We start from the raw sequence: 21,335 nt of genomic DNA, 5'->3' as shown, positions 1-21,335 counted from the left end.
TTTGGAAGGAATGATGCTAAAGCTGAAACTCCAGTACTTTGACCACCTCATGTGAAGAGTTGACTCATTGGAAAAGACTCTGATGCTGGGAGGGATTGGGGGCAGGAGGAGAAGGGGATGACAGAGGATGAGATGGCTGGATGGCACGACTGACTCGATGGACGTGAGTCTGAGTGAACTCCGGGAGTTGGTGATGGACAGGGAGGCCTGGCGTGCTGCGATTCATGGGGTCACAAAGAGTCGGACACGACTGAGCGACTGATATGATCTGATATATATCTCCTAATTATTCTGCTTAGTTTTCTTTGACCCTGATATTTTATTCCTATTCTTTATAATTTTTGGAATAGTCATTACAATTATCCCATTATGAATCTGAAGACACAATATCCAACCCTACAGAAAGTGGACAAAAGACAAGCCTTCTCCCACACTCCTACATGGCCTTGCTAACTAGTACCATCTTAAAATGCCATCTTCATTATGATAGTAGTGAGAGTATGTACTGAAAATTTGAAAGGTACTCTTTCTTGAAGACAGTTGGTAATGTCATTTAGGACCATGGTTCACTGGAGCTACAATAAGTTGGTATACATTCTTTATGATGGAGTAATAATTCACTTATGACATTTTCAAAATTTATATTTACCTTTTTTTATACTTAGGGCTTCCTTGATGGCTCAGATAGTAAAGAGTCTGCCTGCAATGCAGAGACCTGGGTTCAGTCCCTGGGTCAGGAAAATCCCCTGGAGAAGGGAATTGCAACCCACTCCAGTATTCTGGCCTGGAGAATTCACTGGACAGAGGAGCCATGGAGGGCTTCAGTCTGTGGGATCACAGAGTCGGATTCGACTAAGCAGCTGACACTCCCACTTTTTATACTTATTTAGAACTGTGACTGCATATTTCCTCTTTCCTCCTGTGCTAATTTCGTCTGCAAGCTGAAATTGTAAATTTCACTGAGTGAATTGGAGGCAAAGGTTGTAAGTGAAAGAATAAAAGAGGGGAAACAGGGAAATGCATAGAAGAGTAGGAAATAAGAGTGGGATGCGTAAGCATGAGAAATTTCAAGGTGTTGAACAGATGGAGGGGTGTAGGTTGACATGCATGGGGTGGGTGTGGTGGGCAGGTTGGAGACAGAAAGCCTTCATGGGAAGCACCTCTCTAGATTGTTCTCCCACATATTGCTCCCTGTCTTTCTGTTTTCATGACTGTGTTTAGAGGAAGGGAGAAGAAAGAGAAAATAAATGTTTAGAGTAAATGACGCCAAAGACAGGAGACTGAAAGTGTTCAAATGAATGAGCTTATTGATTGGAGGTATTGGGACTCTCACTTTGCATCCTTTGAATGCTTATATCCATTGAACACTGATTTAATGCTATAATGCTTATTTTAGAACATTTAATATTCTGTTTTTCCCTTCAAAGTTAGTTTTGGACACGTATTATTTGTCTTTATTTGTGATTATCATAGCCTCTTCACTTTCGTAAACTCTTGATAATTATCTACTTATTGGCTATAATGTCATGTTGACAATATGTTACTTTTCTCTGAAGGGATATGAAATTTATTAGACAAATTTTTCTAGAGTAGATTGAAATGTTATGAAATAGTTGTATTAAACAAATTCAGTCTGATTTCTGCTTTTAAAGTGAAGACCTTCATCTTAGTCTTCTTTTCTTATCTATCTCCATCTCCATGACATATCCTCAGCTCCCACATAACATCAGAATTACAAGCTTCTAGTTTCCATTTACTCTGGTCTCAATAGATTCTACTCTGTATGACAGTTTTTAAATAATATGTAACATGATATTATGTTAATGGTATTAATTTCAGCACTATTATTTATATTTTATTACACCATTACATACTAATATTCACCCTAAATAACTGTAGAATACTTTACAGTAAATTATAAGAACCCTCCAGGATATTCTATCTCAGCACCCTTTTCTGTACATATTTTCCATACCTTACAAGACATAATAATTTATCAGTAAAAAACAATGTTGCTTTTTGGAGGCCCTAATAGTGTTATATTACTATATTTTGACGTAATTTAGTACTGGTTAAAATCCCTAGTACATAGTAGGAACTTAGTAAATATCACTAAAATTCATTTCCATTTATTATCAAAGTGGGTATTATTCTAGCATTTTTGTGAATCTTATGCATATTTAGGAAATTAATTAAGCAAAAATTTTATGTACACTAGCTTTGCTCCTTAAAGTGATTTTCTGTTTTCAGATTATCAAGGTAACTTTCTTCTCAATTTATCAATATGGTAAGTATCAGTTACTTCTTCTGTACCCTGGAACATTCAGAACACAGGCCTTACACCCATCTGCATAGGAGAGAGAATATCTTAAACTGCTCCACGGTTCCTGAGAAGGAATAGGTCTTGTGGATATTATGAATATGTGATGGTAATGACACTTTTTACCTTGGCCATTTTAATGCCAAGTTCTCAGTTACATCTCAACAGGGCATATCACAAAAATATTTTGTGACAGAGTCTCAATAGTAATGAGGAGACTGACTCATCATATGTGCTAATATATTAGCAATGATAAATTCAGCTCTGTTTGCTCAGCCAGCCTTTCACTCAAAATTCACCTTGAGCATATTAATACTTTAAACCTTTACTTGAGAGAACTGTCATTTTGAGAATGATAGTTCAGATAATCTTTCCGTGAGTAAATTTCTTAAAATAAGTTGAGGTAAATACAGATTTTGTCAGGTGAACTGCTAATGAATAAGCAAAAAGATAGATAGCATATTAGATAGACAAATAAATAGACAAATAGACATACAGAGACTGGGACAAAGTTGTAAGCATCACTGTAATAGCTTGAAATCAAATTAAAGCTGCTTAGAGGAAATGTGAGAAGTTGCATTGAAGAGTTGTGAAGTTCTTTCCCCAGAATGGTCCTGAAAATCAACAACATTCTTAACCAATGTTTCTACATAATTTCTGATAGAAAATCAGACACTCCTGACAGGTTATGCTAAAAAGTGTAGAACAAGTAAGTTCTATTGACTTCAATAATTAAATCAGTCCTAGCAAATCAGATATAGCTTACCACTGATACTTAGGGACAAGGTGTGACGTGTTGGTAAGAAAACAAAGATAGCGTGCTAAAAACCTACTTTGCCTTTTGGGTAGATAATTTCGGTTAGACTTTTAATTTTTCAAAGATGTTTCTCTTTTGGATATTTCTTTTATAGCTTTTTTCCTCAATAATACCCCACAACATTAAACATGAATTTAATTGGCCTGTAGATGAGAATCAGAAAGAAAGTCTTGCACCAGTATTTTCAGAGAAGGTGATTTGGATTTTCTGGGATCAGTGTTGGCAGCTGCTTAGGTTGTCAGCCTTCATATTGTACTTGCATTTTATGTGGTCATTAGTACTGAGTAAAGCATCCCAGTGCTTTATAATTAAATGGGGTAGCTTAACCCAGAAAGAATCACTGAAGGGGTTCTTTTTTTTCAGTACAAATAATAAAGGCACAGATGTAAAGGTAGCTGATAAAACTTCTTGTACAAAGGGCTTCTGTATCCATTTGTGCATAATTGAGTTCTGTATATGACACTGCTCGTGAATGGCAATCAATTGATATCTCTGTGCCATCTGTTATTTTGTGTTTATGCCAAGTGCTGGCACCATAGGGTAAAAACAGTGGTTTGTGAGCACTGCAGTGTTCTGCCACTCACTTGAAACCTGATATTCCAGGAAGGATTCCTCAGGGTGTCGAAGCTTAACAAAATGTAGTGATGCTTTTAAGTAGGCAAGGATAGTACTCAGAATGGTGGTGAATCACTTTTATGGAGCAATATGTAAAACCCAAGAAAACTTAATTCTTTATTTTCTTGGAAAAATGTCCCAGTAGTTAATGGTGACTTGATAAGGTGGATGACACCTGTGTTAATCCTGTAGGATAAGATGATGAGAGCTGTGATTCTTCCAACAATGCCTCCCTTTTCACTTGAATACATGATTATTGAAATAATGTAGGATTTGTGAAGATGTTCCTTATATATTCATAATCAATATATAATTCTACCCCATATCCACTGATGGCCAATTATTTATTAGCTCCAGGGTAAACCATTCAAGTAAAGATTTGCTCAGTTGTAGGAGAGATGCCATACCCACTCCAGTGTTCTTGCCTGGAGAATCCCAGGGACGGGGGAGCCTGGTGGGCTGCCGTCTATGGGGTCTCACAAAGTCGGACACGACTGAAGCGACTTAGCAGCAGCAGCAGCAGCAGCAGGAGAGATGCCATATTCCACTACTTACATGGAGAGTGGATTTTCCCATTGTGGTCTCATTTTCTTTGTAAGTGCACAGTATCTTGTGTCCAACACAGGCTATTTTGGGTAGCAGTATGTCAGGGAGGGGATGAGTGTGCGTTTAAGAAAACTATTAATAACCTCTCTCCAAAAACTTATCTGGCCTAACCACTCTATAAATCATTGTAACATACACCCACTAGAATTTTTAAAAAATGAAACATTAGCAGGAACTTTAATAAGATAAAGCAAGATATTTGCTCATCAATTTAGCATCCTATGGTGTCTAAATGCTTGCCTGTAAATTACTTATAAATGAATATTCCTTTATGGTCAGTTCACTTTTTTTCAACATTTTTTCTAGGAGAAACACTTATATTCACAAAATTGTACTGGCTTTCTCAAACAAAATAAGTTAGCAGAAAATAATGTTGACAAATCAATTATTCCCCGCCATTGTACTCTCTTATATTGTTATTACTTCTTTATTCAGCCTTCACATAAAAATGTATTCCTTATTAAAACTGCTAAATTAGAATAATACAACTGAATGTAATAGGAAAAATTAAACTTTTCTTAAAAATACTACTATATGCATGGACCTGAGCTAGATGTTCCCTGCAATTTAAAAATAAGCTAAACACAGCCTTTTGGGGCCAATATTGAATTAACAGCTATTATTAAACAGGGCTTACCTAGTGGCTCAGATGGTAAGAAATTTGCCTGCAATGCAGGAGACCCGGTTCAATCCCTGGGTCAGGAAGATCCTCTGGAGAAAGGAATGGCAAGCCATTCCAGTATTCTTGCCTGGAGAATTCCATAGACAGAGAAGCCATAGTGGGCTACAGTCAGTAGGGTGGCAAAGAGTTGGATACAACTGAGCAACTAACACTTTCACTTTCATTATTAAACAAGGAAGATAATATGATACTAATTTTGCACAGTAACAGTAGTCATCACTTGCTGAACATTTATTATGTCAACTATATATAAAGTCAGAAAATATCTAAATATTCTCTCTAATGCTTACAATCAGTAATCTCTATATTTATTGAATGTTTCTATCTATAAAATTTCTTAGCATGCATCTTTCATATGTGCTAATCTGTACAGTATGTACAGCATATATACTGATATTTTTTATTACTTCTTTCTAACCACTTTCACATCTATTTCATTCAATCTTCATGCGAACTCATTGACAAAGACAGAATTGAGTCTGTACCTAAAATTCACAAAATAGACTAGAAAATCGAACCTGATCAAAAATATGTGACTTGCTCCCAGTCACCTAGACTCTCAGCTTCAGTAGTAGGAAGAGACTTCTGGTTCCTTGTCTATAGCTCTTTGTACTTTATTCTTCTCTTACTTCTTTGTTATTGTCTTCGGAAGACCCCAAAGCAGAAAATGAATGAGAAAAAATGAAAACAAAAACGCACTACTGCATATTGAAGAACAATTCCTATTTAAAAGAAAATTTGTGACGGAAATTCAACAAACGCTTACTTAGAGATCTCAGTACTAACTACAGTTTAGAATGACTGTTATTAAGTTTATGCTAAAATTTTGTTGGTGGAATTTCACTGGTAGTCCATTGTTTAAGACTCTGTGCTCCCAATCCAGGTTTATTCCCTAGTTGAGTAACTAAGATCCCACATGCTACAGGGGCAGCTAAAAGAAATTTGTGGGTGACTTGAGTATTAGGGATGAGAGAGCAAAATATAAACTTCACTTGTATATAAATGTTGTAATTTTTTTAACAGAAAATTTAAACATGAAAATAATTTCTAGTTCTTTTGTAAGTTGGCAGTTGCAAACATTTTTTATTGCAGTATTTTGATATGGTTGCTAGAGCACATCCAGTTCAATAGGTAAGGAGAAACTACACTGTTGTAAATCAACTGTATAAGATTTTAACTGGTGAATGGATGGACTGTGTAAATATTCTTGAGAAATGTGATGGAGATCACTGGATACAAGTATCCACTGGAAATCATTGTCCTGATTTGGACATAATGACATTGATCTACTGATTATAGACATGAGAGCAGGAATCATTGATTTTCCATGTGGAAATTTTATGGGTGCTTTGATTATATTGTTCATATTTGTATAATAAGGAGTTACACTCAACAGTCTTAGAGAAGAGAATATGCATGGAAAAGGGAGAGATTTCGTAGAAAGTATACCTATGTTTGGGTTTCCTCAGTCGTAAAGAATCTGTCTGCCAGTGCAGGTGACATGGGTTCCATCCCTGGGTTGGGAAGATTTCCTGAAGAAGGAAATGGTGACCCACTCCAGCATTCTTGCCTGGAAAATCCTATGAACAGAAAAGCCTGGCAGGCTGCAGTCCGTGGGGTCACAAAAGAGCCAGACATGACTTAGCAACTAACCAACAACAACATATACCATGTTGCATCTATAAGCTTTCATTGAGACATTTTCTTATAGGATAGTGCAAAACCTAGGCCAAAGTTACTTTTGGAAGATTTGGCTTCCCAGGTGGCACAGTGGTAAAGAATCTGTGTATAATGCAAGAGACATAAGAGATGCAGGTTCAATCCCTGAGTCAGGAAGATCCCCTGGAGTAGGAAATATCCCCTGGAGTAGGAAATGACAACCTGCTCCAGTATTCTTGCCTGGAAAATTCCATGGACAGAGAAGCTTGGTGGGCTACAATGGGGTTGCAAAGAGTCAGACATGACTGAGCATGCACCTTTACCTTTACAGTTAGATAAAGTTAGATAAAGGTAAGCAAAGAAGCTTGAGGAAACCATATAACCTCATTTTAAACATTTCATAGAAGGTAGAAAATACTTATAAATGGAAATAGGATTATTAACACTTCCCTGGAGATTACAATTCTGCTTTATTTGCCTACTACAGTTTGAAGAATTAGGAATACATGTCAGATACTGTTTTGAAATACCAGGAAAATTGAGTACTGCGTATAGTATAGTGTTTTAATAAGTGAAGAATCAAGATTGAGGATGTAAAGGCCAGTACTTATGTCTTCAAGTGTGGAAATCAGAAATCTAATTTGAGATATTCGTTGGAACCATGCAAATGTTTTTATGTATTTATATTCTTGTGTGCTCAGTTGTTCACTCATGGCCAATTCTTCGCAAACCATGAACTGTAACCTGCCAAGACTTCTCCATCTGTGGAATTTTCTAAGCAAGAAATACTGGAGTGGGTTGCCATTTCCTACTCCACAGGATCTTCCCAAACCTGCATCTCTTGCATTGGCAAGTGGATTCTTTACCACTTCACCACCTGGGAAACCCAATCTATATTGTTACTAATATGCTTATAAAGTATCTTAAAAGTATCTTAAAAGTACGAATATACTTATAGTCTTAAAAGGAGTCTTATAAAGTATCTTCCCTGGATTGGGCAGATCCCCTGGAGAAGGCAATGGCTACCTGCTCCAGTATTCTGGCCTGGAGGCTTTGGACATGACCGAGAGACTTTCACATAGAAAGTAATACCAATGCTATTAATTCTATGTTAATAATAAATTAATATTCAAAATAATTTCATTGAGCACCTCACTAGGTATTATGAGGTTGCATTTTGTTGAAGAAGAAAATTAGTCAAAATGCTCTTCTCTGTGTTTTTAAATTTTCTATGGAAATGTAACTGATTTCTCACATTGCTTGACACCACAATTAGCATTTGGTAGTAGTATGATGTATAACTTACATTTTTATTTCTTATCTACTAGCTCGGGCTCAGAGTTTCTTAAAAGGTAGAAAAAATGTTCTGTGTGGTTGTTTCACATAATTCCTCATCTCAGTGTATCTATTTATTGACATAAATATGTACTTTTTTCCCAAGGGAAGATAATAGGTACTTTAAAATCAGGGATGGTCAGAACTTTTCAAAATTTTGAATATAGACATTTTTATGAAGTCAAATACTAACCCAACTGTGTTTATGGTTCAGTCAATGCATCTATTAATGTACACAGAAAGTCTAGGAAAGGGCTTATTTTTCAAATTCAGTATTTAATATGAATGTACAGTTTCCAAAATACATCGAAAAATGTGTGAATGGAGATATAAATATTACCTTGCATCTCTGAATCATTATTCAGGAAAGATTTAGCACTTTTTAATAGGGTTTCTGTAATATTTTTCCAGTGTTTGCAAATGTAGCGTCGCTGACTTCGCAGAAGCAATGAAAACATCTCTTCCTCTGTTACCAACAATAACTCCCGGAAGCTGCAACTTCAGATTTATAGTTACTTGATATACAAAAATTTGGAGCAGATTAAAAAGTGCCTTGCTTCTTCTGTCATTATCACTAAGTAAAATATAGTGAAACGATAGGTGGGATTTTTTGGTAGTTACTAGTTGTTTTGAAGTATATCCTGAAAGCTCCACTATAGGGCCCTGTAATTAATGTCAGTAGCATAACACATGGCTATCTAAATTACTACCTATATCTCCCACTTCTACCCAAGCATATTTCATGTACTTCTTGACTATTAGCATGTATGCTGAATGCTTTGTTAAATTATAAGTAGAGATGCTCTCCTCTCCCTGCCTTCCTCCCTCTCTCCATGTCTATAAATCTCTCTATGCCTGTTTCTCCATTGCTGTCCTGTAAATAAATTCTTCAGTACCATTTTTCTAGATTCAGAATATATATGTTAGAGTATGGTATTTATCCTTCTGTTTCTGACTCACTTCACTCTGTATAATAGGTTCTAGGTTCATCCACCTCATCAGAACTGACTAAAGTGAGTTCCTTTTTATGGCTAATATTCCATTGTGTATAAGTACCACAACTTCTTTACCCATTCATCTGTTGATGGATATGTAGGGTGCTTCCATGTTCTAGCTATTGTAAATAGTGCTGCAATGAACAATGGGATACATGTGTCTTTTTCAATTTTGGTTTCCTCAGGGTATTTACCTAGAAGTGGGATTGCTGAGTAATATGGTGGTTTTATTCCTAGCTTTTTTAAGGAATATTCATACTGTCTTCCATAGTGGCTGTATCAATTTACATTCCCACCAACAGTGCAAGAGTGTTCCCTTTTCTCCACACCCTCTCAGGCATTTATTGTTTGTAGACTTTTTGATGATAGCCATTCTGACTGATGTGAGATAATATCTCACTCAACTTTTGATTTGCATTTCTTTGATAATGAGTGATGTTGAGCATCTTTTCATGTGTTTGTCATCCATCTGTATATCTTCTTTGGAGAAATGTCTGTTTAGGTCTTTTTCCCACTTTTTGATTGGGTTGTTTGTTTTTCTGGAATTGAGTTGTATGAGCTGCTTGTATATTTTGGAAATTAATCCTTTGTCAGTTGTTTAATTTGCTATTATTTTTTCCCATTCTGAGGGCTGTCTTTTCACCTTGCTTATAGTTTCCTTTGCTGGGCAAAAGCTTTTAAATTTAATCAAATTCCACTTGTTTACTTTTGTTTTTATTTCTGTTACTCTAGGAGTAACAGGGTCATAGAGGATCTTACTTTAATTTATGCCAAGTGTTCTGCCTATGTTTTCCTCTAAGACTTTTATAGTTTCTGGTCTTACATTTAGGTCTTTAATCCATTTTGAGTGTATCTTTGTGTATGGTGTTAGGAAGTGTTCTAATTCCATTCTTTTACATGTAGCTGTCCAGTTTTCCCAGCACCATTTATTGAAGAGGCTGTCTTTGCCCCATTGTACATTCTTGCCTCCTTTGTCAAAAATAAGGTACCCATAGGTACATGGGTTTATTTCTGAGCTTTCTATCTTGTTCCATTGGTCTATATTTCTGTTTTTGTGCCAGTACCATACTGTCTTGATGATTATAGATTTGTAGTATAACCTTAAGTCAGGAAGGTTGATTCCTCCAGCTCCATTCTTATTTCTCAAGACTGCTTTGGCTATTTGGGGTCTTTTGCATTTCCATATGAATTGTGAAATTTTTTGTTCTAGTTCTTGAAAAATGCCACTGGTTATTTGATAGGGCTTACATTGAATCTGCAGATTGCATTTGGTAGTATAGTCATTTTCATAATATTGATTCTTCCTACTCAGGAACATGGAATATCTCTCATTTGTTTATGTCATCTTTGATTTCTTTCATCAGTGTCTTATAATTTTCTGCATACAGTTCTTTTGTCTCCTTAGGTAAGTTTATTCCTAGATATTTAATTCTTTTTGTTGCAATGGTGAATGGATTGATTCCTTGATTTCTCTTAAATTCTATATACTAACAATGAAAAATCAGAAAGAGGAATTGAGATGCTATTTTTGAAGCCTAAATTAGAGTAACATATTAGTTTAAATATTTTCTCCTTATGAGTGGTTCCTGTTAGTATTTTTCATCAGACTGTTTATCTTTGTTATGATAAGTCAAACATGTAAAATAAAACAATGTGGTAACTATATTTGATGATGTAATTTGTAGCCACAGGTATTATAATCATTTTGGTTTTCTTGCTTTGTTTTATTTGTTGTTTTTGTTGAAAATATTTTTGTATAAATAGACAATACATGAAGAGTATTTAACCTTCAGAGAAAATAAGATAACTAAAGAATCCACTAAATATACACCCAAAAAAAGCACTTTGAAGGAGCCAGGAGCAAAAACAGAAAACCATGCAACTTCTACTTTCTAATATTTTGGTGATGGAGTTCATTTTTTATAGCTCTTTGCTGCCAAATTGAAAGTGAAAGTCGCTCAGTCATGTCCAGCTCTTTCAGACTGCATGGACTATTCAGTCCATGGAATTCTCCAGGCCAGAATACTGGAGTGGGTTGCCTTTGCCTTCTCCAGGGCATCTTCCCAACCCAGGGATCAAACCCAGAAAGACCAGAGCAAAATATCTTCCACTAAGATTGGCCCAAGATTAGGCTTTTCAATTTCATAGCAGGGTTTTCAAGGATAATACTTTTTCTGAGTCCCTCTATTTCTGAAAATTTCTACATCTACAAAGTTTTCTTTAGTGTCAATGATCCATAGTATCTAGATATCTGATTTGTAAAGGATGAATGAATTAATATTTCATTTGTCAAAGTAGCAATCTACTAAGTATATTCCTTATACTTAGAGCAAACACAAAATGCCTATGTATAATAAGTCTATATATAAAATGCAACATTTAAAATATATGTTTGGCAAATCCACATGGTTTCTTGTTTTACCTATTGAGGCTATTTTCAAATAACCATTTCATATTTGGGTGTAGAAATATGGGCTGAAATAAAATAAGTGGATTTTTAAATTATGATTTCTTACATGAACATAGAAAATGAACAATCTCTCTGTGTTTTTTATTATTAATATTTGTCTATGTGAAAGGAAGAAAATATTAAAAATTTTAACATTCTCATTTTAAGCCCATTTATTTAATGTTTTCAAAGATACTTTACATTATCCTTCAAAAAAAAAAAATGAGAGTCTTGAACTCTAGACTGACTACTAAAAGTAACACTATAAAGGATTTCTGAGGATGGGATTTGAAAACTGACATTTTTTTCCTAGTTAAAGTTCTAGAGTTAATTTTTACTCTTTCTGAGCTTGACAATAGACATGCATGTGGTTGTGTTAATCCTGATATCCTACCTTATTAAATATAATTTATATAGCACATAATTGAAAATTTGGCCCCCATATCATTAATAACATAATTTGGATTGAATATCTCTCAAGTTCTTACCTAAATTCCAAGCGAATGATGAAGTTTGAAAGATATAAAGCAACAGTTTGTATATCACTTAAAACCAATTTTATTAAAATTTCAATCTCCAACTATCTGCAGATTATCTTTGACACATATAATCTTAAAGAGCAAATGAGTAAGAAAATTATATTTCCTTCCTAATTGTGAAGTTATGTTTCAAAAAAACCCCATTTTAGGTGAACTATTTTCAGCAAAATATGAGAACAAAACTGTATTAGGCAACTGAGAAAATGAGTGAGCAAATGGAAGACATTAAATAAAGCAATAAAGACAACACACTAAATGCAGTATACTAAACCAGTGGCATTATATTTGCTAACGTCTGACATTATAGAGGGCTTCCCTGATGGCTCAGAGGTTAAAGCATCTGCCTGCAATGTGGGAGACCTGGCGTTGATCCCTGGGTCAGGAAGATCCCCTGGAGAAGGAAATGGCAACCCACTCCAGTATTCTTGCCTGGAGAATCCCATGGACAGAGGAGCCTGGTGGGCTGCAGTCCATGGGGTTGCAACGGACATTATAGAGACTTTTGAGGACCAGTCTTGTTTTATGTTTTCAAAGACTTAGTTGTAAATTTGTTTTCATATATTGCAGATATATAAGGCAAACTCCTACCTGGCCCTCCAACCAACTGTTAGGCTGCTTTTTTACTTTTTGATTCAAATTATAAAGACACACCAAATGCAACCATTCATTCCAGAGGAGCCGATTAAGTGACTGTTCACTATTAGTGGGTGAAAAAACTTGATTAGTCTTTGTTCAGTTTCTACAGCGGTGGTACACTGGTATTATCGATCTACTTTATTCTCTTTCCTCCATACTCAAGGAATATATCAGCCTCTCTTTATTGTGCCACAGACCTTTCCTTCCTTAAAAATGCAGAATGCCTATCTACTCTATTGAATACCTTAACTTTTCCTCTTTCCTTTATCTTTGCCAAAATATATTTTCATAAAATGTGTTCTCTGACCTTGCCTTCTGGTTACTTCACATTCCTATTTCTATTGTCTCTTCTCTTTTTTTTTGACATCTCCAATAGGAATCACATTTGCTCTAAGAATCCCTGTCACACATGTAAATTCATGTTTCTTATTCTTATATCTTATTTGCATATTGGAAATACAGTATTCAGCAACCCTATTTTTAATTGTTAAAAATATAATTTTCTATGTCCAAATAACTTTTTTATAGCTCTCTCAATTCTTCTTTAATTCCATCAGAAACTAAATTCTCTTGGGAAGCTTTTTGCATGAAACAATTGTCACTTCTTAAATGTAAAACTTAATATAAAATGTAAAATTTCTTATCCCAGATTTTCAAGGTTTAGTTCATGATCATTGGTAAGCTACTACATCTTCTAAAAGCAGATCCTTCTGTGCTATAGAGTCATTTTTCATTATATAAAAGGTGAACTAGATGATTACCATGCTTTGTTGAGTCCTGAAACCTGTTCTAAGGTGATAGGCTAATGAGTCAATTCTGTTTATTTTAAGTTTATTTTAAATTTAATTATTTTCTTCTTTTTATTAATTTTTATTGGTATATAGCTATTTTAGTAAATTCAACTAATTTTTAAACTAAAATTTTATAGCATGAATCAAGTTCCAAAATATAAGGACAGTTACATGATATCATAGCCTATAGACCAAGTTCAAAATTTATTGTAAAATCTAGTATGTTGTTTTTCATTTACTGTGTGTTATAAAATCAAATGTTAGCACAAGTTGAGGGTATTGAAATTTCATTTTCTGAGAATGTTATTCTGCTTAATTGAACCTCCTTGTTGGCTTAGAGTTTAAGTATTATAAAAGGCCAATTTTATTGAAGTGATTCTTACTGCTTATGAGTCTGAAATATTCCTTTCATTGATGAATACCAAGGTCAGTAAAGGTTGAGGTTTTGAAGATTAGTTTCTTGTGGTTCTTCTGCATCATCACTAGAACGTCATCTCAGATATTGTTTGACTTTGTTGTTAGCAAGTCAGTTTTCCAGCTTTCATCTAAGTCTTAATTTTAGCTTTGAGACAAGTTTGTTGAATTATATAGACCCACAAGATAGCTCTAAGAGGCTTTAAAGGGACAAGTTTTTAACTGACTTCATCAGTAAAAATGCATTGTGTAATTGCTTTTACCAATTTCCTAAGTTTCCCACTCAAATTATCAGCTGAATTTAGCAGTCTGCTGTGATGTAATTAGTTTACATTTTGGTACAACCTCCTTATCTTGTCACATAACTGTAACAGTTTTTGAACCAGACCTTAACCTCAAACCATACATTAATTACAAAAACTCTAGATGCTGCTAAGTCACTTTAGTCGTGTCCGACTCTGTGCGACCCCATAAACGGCAGCCCATCAGGCTCCCCCATCCCTGGGATTCTCCAGGCAAGAACACTGGAGTGGGTTGCCATTTCCTTCTCCAATGCATGAAAGTGAAAAGTGAAAGTGAAGTTACTCAGTCGTGTCCGACCCTCAGCGACCCCATGGACTACAGCCTTCCAGGCTCCTCCGTCCATGGGATTTTCCAGGCAAGAGTACTGGAGTTGGGTGCCATTGCCTTCTCTGAAACTCTACATAATTGACCTTAAAATATTTTCTGAATAATAATATTGAGGATACATTTTCTTCCTTTCATGTTGCCCTTTTTTTCTCATAAGGCAAGTTCAGTTCAGTTCAGTTCAGTCGCTCAGTCGTGTCCAACTCTTTGCGACCCCATGAATCATAGCACACCAGGCCTCCCTGTCCATCACCAACTTCCGGAGTTTACCCAGACTCATGTCCATTGAGTCGGTGATGCCATCCAGCCATCTCATCCTCTGTTGTCCCCTTCTCCTCCTGCCCCCAATCCCTCCCAGCATCAGGGTCTTTTCCAATGAGTCAGCTCTTTGCATGAGGTGGCCAAAATATTGGAGTTTCAGCTTTAGCATCAGTCTTTCAAATGAATACCTGGGACTGATCTCCTTTAGGATGGACTGGTTGGATCTTTTTGCAGTCCAAGGGACTCTCAAGAGTCTTCTCCAATACCACAGTTCAAAAGCATCAATTCTTCGGCTCTCAGCTTTCTTCACAGTCCAACTCTCACATCCATACATGACCACTGGAAAAACCATAGCCTTGACTAGCTGGACCTTTGTTGGCAAAGTAATGTCTCTGCTTTTTAATATGCTATCTAGGTTGGGATGAACTAATCAGTTGAAGATTTCTACAATGTCTGTGTTAAATGTACTTTCCTCCCAAATTAACAAAGAAGTAAATATAAAAGGTCACCCAGAAAGAATAGGTGTTATATTACTCTTATTAAAAATTCCTTTTACACTGAAATTATTACCAAATATATGTTGCCAGGAGTCCCTCAACATTAAACTATACATATATATATATGTATGTTTTAAATTGAGATATAAATGACATATAACATTTCAGATGTATAGCATAATGATTTAATGCTTGTATATATTGTTAAATGATTGTCATTAGTTAACTTCTATCACCACACAGTTATAATTTTTTAATAAAAAAGTAATACTTCAGAGTAATCATCTACCATTTCAAATGTAGGTTGTGTTCTTGCTCAGTCATATTCAATTCTGTGACCCTTTGGACTGTAGCCCATAAGTGTCCTCTGTCCATGGGATTTTCCCAGGCAAGAATATTGGAGTGGGTTGCCATTTCTTCCTCCAAGGGATCTTCCTGACCCAAGGATTGAACCCGAGTTTCCTGTGTCTCCTGCATTGCAGGTGGATTCTTTATCTGCTGAGCCATGTGTGCATAGTTTTGAAGTAGAAATAGCTATTTTAAATGCTTAATCCTGTTTCATTTCCTGTATTAGAGAAAGAGCACAAAGAATCTTTGGATACACTATTGTAATCTAGTTGGGCTTGTGCTCCACTTTTAAAGAGTGATATTGCAGTCAAATTTTCTTTTTTTATGTTGGTCTTTTGATTTAAATCGCTATATGTTTAATTTAAAAATTACAGAAATAATCCGATAGTGTTTTCTTCTGACTCACCATTTTTTCTTGTGTGTTTGCAACATGCAAGAGAATTTTATTAAGTAAAACTTGAGATAGTGTTGAAGACAGTGAGGCAATGGCACTGATTCCCCTGATCAAAGCAATGGAAAAGGGTGAAGAATGCTGCTTCCCAGGGGAGCTATACATAATGAAAATATTACATGTTGAGGACATTTGGTCATAGTAAGAAGGATGTAGAGAATAAAATGAAACAAACTAATGAGTACAGTGTGGATGGAAGAGAGGATAAGATGTTTTAATAGAGGAAATTTAGAAGAGAAACAAAGTTTTTTGTTTTGTTTTGTTTTGTTTCTTTTAACAAAAAGGAGAAGCATAAGGTTTGACAAGGTGAATTGCTTGGCATGCAGCTCCTCAATTTTATTTTTTGTTGTGTAGTTTGTTTCTGTCAATCAATATTTAGTAAAGCTTTAATAAAGTCTTTAAACAGGTGACTGAATGTGAAACCATGATTCTTTCTGACCCTATGTGTGATTTAATTATGTATGAATTGTATTCATTTATATTGTTTCACCCTCATTATATTTTTATACAAAAGATCAAGTCAGAAACTGCAAAACTGTGAACAGATATAAATTTTTGTCATTTATAAATGTTTTGGAGAAATCCTCACTTAGTAGATGATTTTTTTTAAGTTGTTTTTTTAAAGTATTCAACTACAGGGAACAACAACAGAAGCAAGGAGATGGGAGAGGGGATGCAGCTTTTCTGGTAGCAGTTTTAAAAGCGAGTAACCTAAAGGAGGGCTTCCCTGGTAGCACAGTGGTAAACAGTCTGCCTGCCAATGTAGGAGATGCAAGTTCAATTCCTAGGTCAGGAAGATCCCCTGGAGTGGCACCCACTTCAGTATTCTTGCCTAGAGAATCCCATGGACAGAGGAGCTTGGCAGTCTACAGTTCATGGAGTCACAAAGAGTTGGACATGACTGAGTGACTGAGCACACAGGAGAAAGCTTCAGTTGTGATGAATGCTGAAAACAAAAGATGTTCTAGTTAAATCAGTGATTATAATCATAAATCTTGAACACTAGTGTAACAAGTTTAATGTCCTTTGCAATTTTATCATGCTACTTCACAAAAATATCTCTTAAACATATCCACATGCATGTATGTTAACTAAATAACTACAAGGATTTTTTTTTTTTTTGGAATGTCTCACTTTTTTGTTAATAAGACACTGCTCATACATTTTAAAAAATTATGTAGCTGTTAACAAACTTTCCCCAAGCATATTACATATAACTACTTAATTACAGCATCTTGCACAAAGTTGACCATTAACCATTTAAACAACAAGAAAAATGTAAACAAGGCAATGAGAAGGAAACAGGAACAAAGAATAGGAAATAGATTTTTTCTACCTATTTTGGGTATCAGTTGCAAATAAAATTATAATATTTAAGGTGTAACATGATGATTTGATATATGTATACATTGTGAAAATATTCTTCCAAGAAGAATCAATGCATCCATTATATCATATATTTACCTTCTGTGTGTGTGTGTGTGAAAACATTTAAGTTATTCCGTCTTAGGAAATTTCAGTTCTACAGTACAGTGTCATTTACTGTCATCACAATGTTATATATTAGATTCTCAGATCTTATTCATTTTATACTTGAAAATTGGTACCCTTTTACCAACTTATTTCTTCCAGCCCCCAAGCCCTGGCAACCACTTTTTGCTCTATTTTTATGAGTTTGACCTTTTAAATTATAGATATAAGCACAGTTATAGATATATTCCATTTATAAGTGATATCATGCAATATGAGTCTTTCTCTGCCTGACCTATTTCCCTTAGCCTTCAAGGTCCTCATGTTGTTGCAAGTGGCAATATTTCCTTTTCTTCTCATGACTGAATAAAATCGTTCATATATTTTGAATATTAACTTCTTATCAGATACATGGTTTGCAAATACTTTCTCCCATTTCACGGATTGCCTTTTCAGTTTGTTAGTGGTTTTTTTTTTTTCTGTTTATTTGTTTGGCTTTTTAAAAGTTGTTTGTTTTCTGCTGTGCAGAAGCTTTTTAGTTTGATGTAATTCCACTCATTTGTTTTTGATTTTGGTGTCTTTGCTTTTGGATTCAAATCTAAAAACACATTGCCAAGATCAATGTCAAGGAGTTTACCCAAGTTTTGTTCTAGGAGTTTTATGGTTTCAGGACTTATGTTTAAGTTCTTAATCCATTTTGAGTAGATTTTTTTACTATCAAGTAAGTTTTCAGGACACAAAATCAATATAGAAAAATAGTTAAGTTTCTATACACTAACAATGAACTGTCAAGAAAAGAAATTAAGAAAATAATCCAATTTACAGCATTGAAAAGAATAAAATACTTGAATATAAGTTTATCCAAGGAATTGAAAGATCTATACACTGAAAACTATGAGACACTGATGAAATAAATCAAAGAAGATACAAATAAATGAAAAGATATTAATTGCTCATGCATTTGAATAATAAATGTTATTTGAATAATAAATGTTGTTAAAATATCTGTATTGTGCAAAACAATCTATAAATTAATGCAATCATGATCAAAATTTCAGTGCTGTTTTTACAGAAATAGGAACAACAATCCTAAAATTTTATCCAACCAAAAAGACTCCAAATATCCAAAGCATCTTGAGAAAGAAAAACCAAAATGGTGTCATTATACTTCCTATATTTAGACTATATTGCAAAGCTATATTAATCAAAACAATACAATATTGGCATAAAAGCAGACACCAAACCAAGCATGTCTACTTGCTGGACATGTGGCAAAGCCATCCTATGGATTCCTGGTAAAGGAAAGTACAATGTTTATTGCAGAGTACCAATCAAGGAGAATGGGTAGCCAGGGCTCAAGAGACCTGAAATCCCCAATATCTTTTAAAAACAGGTTTTTAAAGACAATGTGAGGGAGAAGGTTGCTGGGTGCCTGAAAAGCTCATGCACATTTCTCTGATTGGTTGATGGAGAGGTAACATGGAGGTATTTCAGGAATCTCAAGTATCAGTTATCTGGCTCCAGCCACTTTGGGGTCTACTTACTGGTTGTCATCATGCAGTTAACTTCTTTTACCTGGTGGAGTGTTTAGTATGTGAAAAACGGGTCAAAGATACAGCTCAGAATATTATCTGTAGCCCTTGAGGAGGAACTAAAGGTCTTTGATTTTGTTTTGTGGTTAAACTGTTGTTATTTGATCTTGCTTGACTATTTTGTTTCTGAACTTTCTTTTAAAAATTAATTTTTCTGATTTAAAATATGACTTATTTGATTAAATTTGATCTTTGGAACTTGGGGAAGGCCTAGGAGGCTAAAGCTTTTTTTTTTTATTTTTCTTTTTTACGAACAAGAGGCAAAGGACTCTGTTTCAGCAGGTCCAGTGGAACAGAATTTTGTTGTTCAGTCGCTCAGTCGTGTCTGACTCTTTGCAACCCCATGAACTGCAGCACACCATGCTTCCCTGTCCTTTACCATCTCCCAGAGCTTGCTCAAACTCATCTCCACTGAGTCAGTGATGCCATCCAACCATCTCATCTTCTGTCACCACCTTCTCACTCTTGGCTTCAATCTTTCTCAGAATTAGGGTCTTTTCCAATGAGTCAGTTCTTCACATCAGATGGCTAAAGTATTGGAGTTTCAGCTTCAGCATCAGTCCTTCCAATGAATATTCAGGCATGATTTCCTTTAGGATTGACTGGTTTGATCTCACTGTTGTCCAAGGGGTACTTTCAAGAATCTTCTCCAGCACCATTTGGACAATGGAGCAGAATAGAGAGCCCAGAAATAAACACAAGGTAATATGGTCGGCTAATCTTTGATAAGGGCACCAAGGATATGCAATGGAGAAAGGATAGTCTTTTCAATAATAGTATTGGGAAAACTGGAGAACCACATGCGAAACAGTGAAGCTGGACCCTTATCAGTTTAGTTCAGTCACTCAGTCATGTCTGACTTTTAGTGACCCCATGGACTGTAGCACAGGAAGCACAGGCTTCCCTGTGTATCACCAGCTCCTAGAGTTTGCTGAGACTCATGTCCACCAAGTTGGTGATGCCATTCAACAACATCTTATAACATAAACAAAAATAAAAATAGAAATGTATTTCTCTTCTGGTTTAGAAGACCTTTATTATCATCATGAATAATGATGTTTCTAGATCTATTTATACATATATCAAAAATCTAGTTGTGTGAGTTAGAAGGAAAACATTTTGAGTTCCATTTAGATTTTCTCTATGGCTATACTTCTTATGTGGACAGATGCTAAGTCCATTTTATTCATAATTAATATCCTAGAAAATCCAAATAATTGTTTTATTACAAATATCCTTTAATTATTTAGAGTTGTTTTTATTTGTCACTTTCTTTTACACTTAGGAACATTATTGCTAAATAATAAATAGTATCTATAATCATACAAAGCAAAACTTCCATAAAAGGCTTGAGCACTGAGTATACTATCATTTTTGTTATGAGAAAGAAATTGCACCAGTTCTACACATTATGCATCATGTGCCTCATGTGAACAATACAAATGTACCAATATTTTCAGGCACATAACAATAATTCTACACTGTAACTCCAAAATTTTATCCTGCTGAGAAAACTACTTAAAATATGAAGTAATGATTATTAGCAATCTCAAAGTGTTTATGAAAAGACTTGAATAATACTTTTGTAAAGTGTATCACCAGATCTTTGGGGTTGGTTTCCTACTAATTATTTACAAATGTTATAGACTATTTTATTTTTAAACTACATTTTCCAATATTGCCAGCTTCTATGTTCAATTCAGTTTAGTTCAGTCGGTCAGTCGTGTTCAACTCTTTGTGACCCCATGAATCACAGCACGCCAGGCCTCCCTGTCCATCACAAACTACCAGAGTTCACCCAAACTCATGTCCATCGTGTCAGTGATGCCATCCAGCCGTCTCATCCTCTGTTGTCCCCTTCTCCTCCTGCCCCCAGTCCCTCCCAGCATCAGGGTCTTTTCCAATGAGTCAGCTCTTCACATGAGGTGGCCAAAGTATTGGAGATTCAGCTTTAGAATGAGTCCTTCCAACGAAAACCCAGGACTGGTATCCTTTAGGATGGACTGGTTGGATCTCCTTGAAGTACAGGGGACTCTCAAGAGTCTTCTCCAACACCACAGTTCAAAAGCATCAATTCTTCAGTGCTCAGTTTTCTTCACAGTCCAACTCTCACATCCATACATGACCACAGGAAAAACCATAGCCTTGACTAGATGGATCTTTGTTGGCAAAGTAATGTCTCTGCTTTTTAATATGCTGTCTAGGTTGGTCATAACTTTCCTTCTAAGGAG

General features: G+C 35.3%; 1 protein-coding gene and 1 pseudogene across 1 annotated transcript in view; both read left to right on the top strand.

Annotated features, from left to right (window-relative positions):
* Nucleotides 1-21,335, top strand: part of MDGA2 (MAM domain containing glycosylphosphatidylinositol anchor 2) — a 534,959-nt gene that overhangs the window by 353,342 nt on the left and 160,282 nt on the right. The window lies entirely within an intron of this gene.
* LOC104994459 overlaps nt 18,992-21,335 on the top strand; it is a 13,782-nt pseudogene continuing 11,438 nt past the window's right edge.

The sequence above is a fragment of the Bison bison genome, unplaced genomic scaffold, assembly GCF_000754665.1.
Source record: "Bison bison bison isolate TAMUID 2011002044 unplaced genomic scaffold, Bison_UMD1.0 scf7180017864259, whole genome shotgun sequence".
Classification (NCBI taxonomy): domain Eukaryota; kingdom Metazoa; phylum Chordata; class Mammalia; order Artiodactyla; family Bovidae; genus Bison; species Bison bison.
This window is presented reverse-complemented; position numbering and strand designations above follow the sequence as displayed.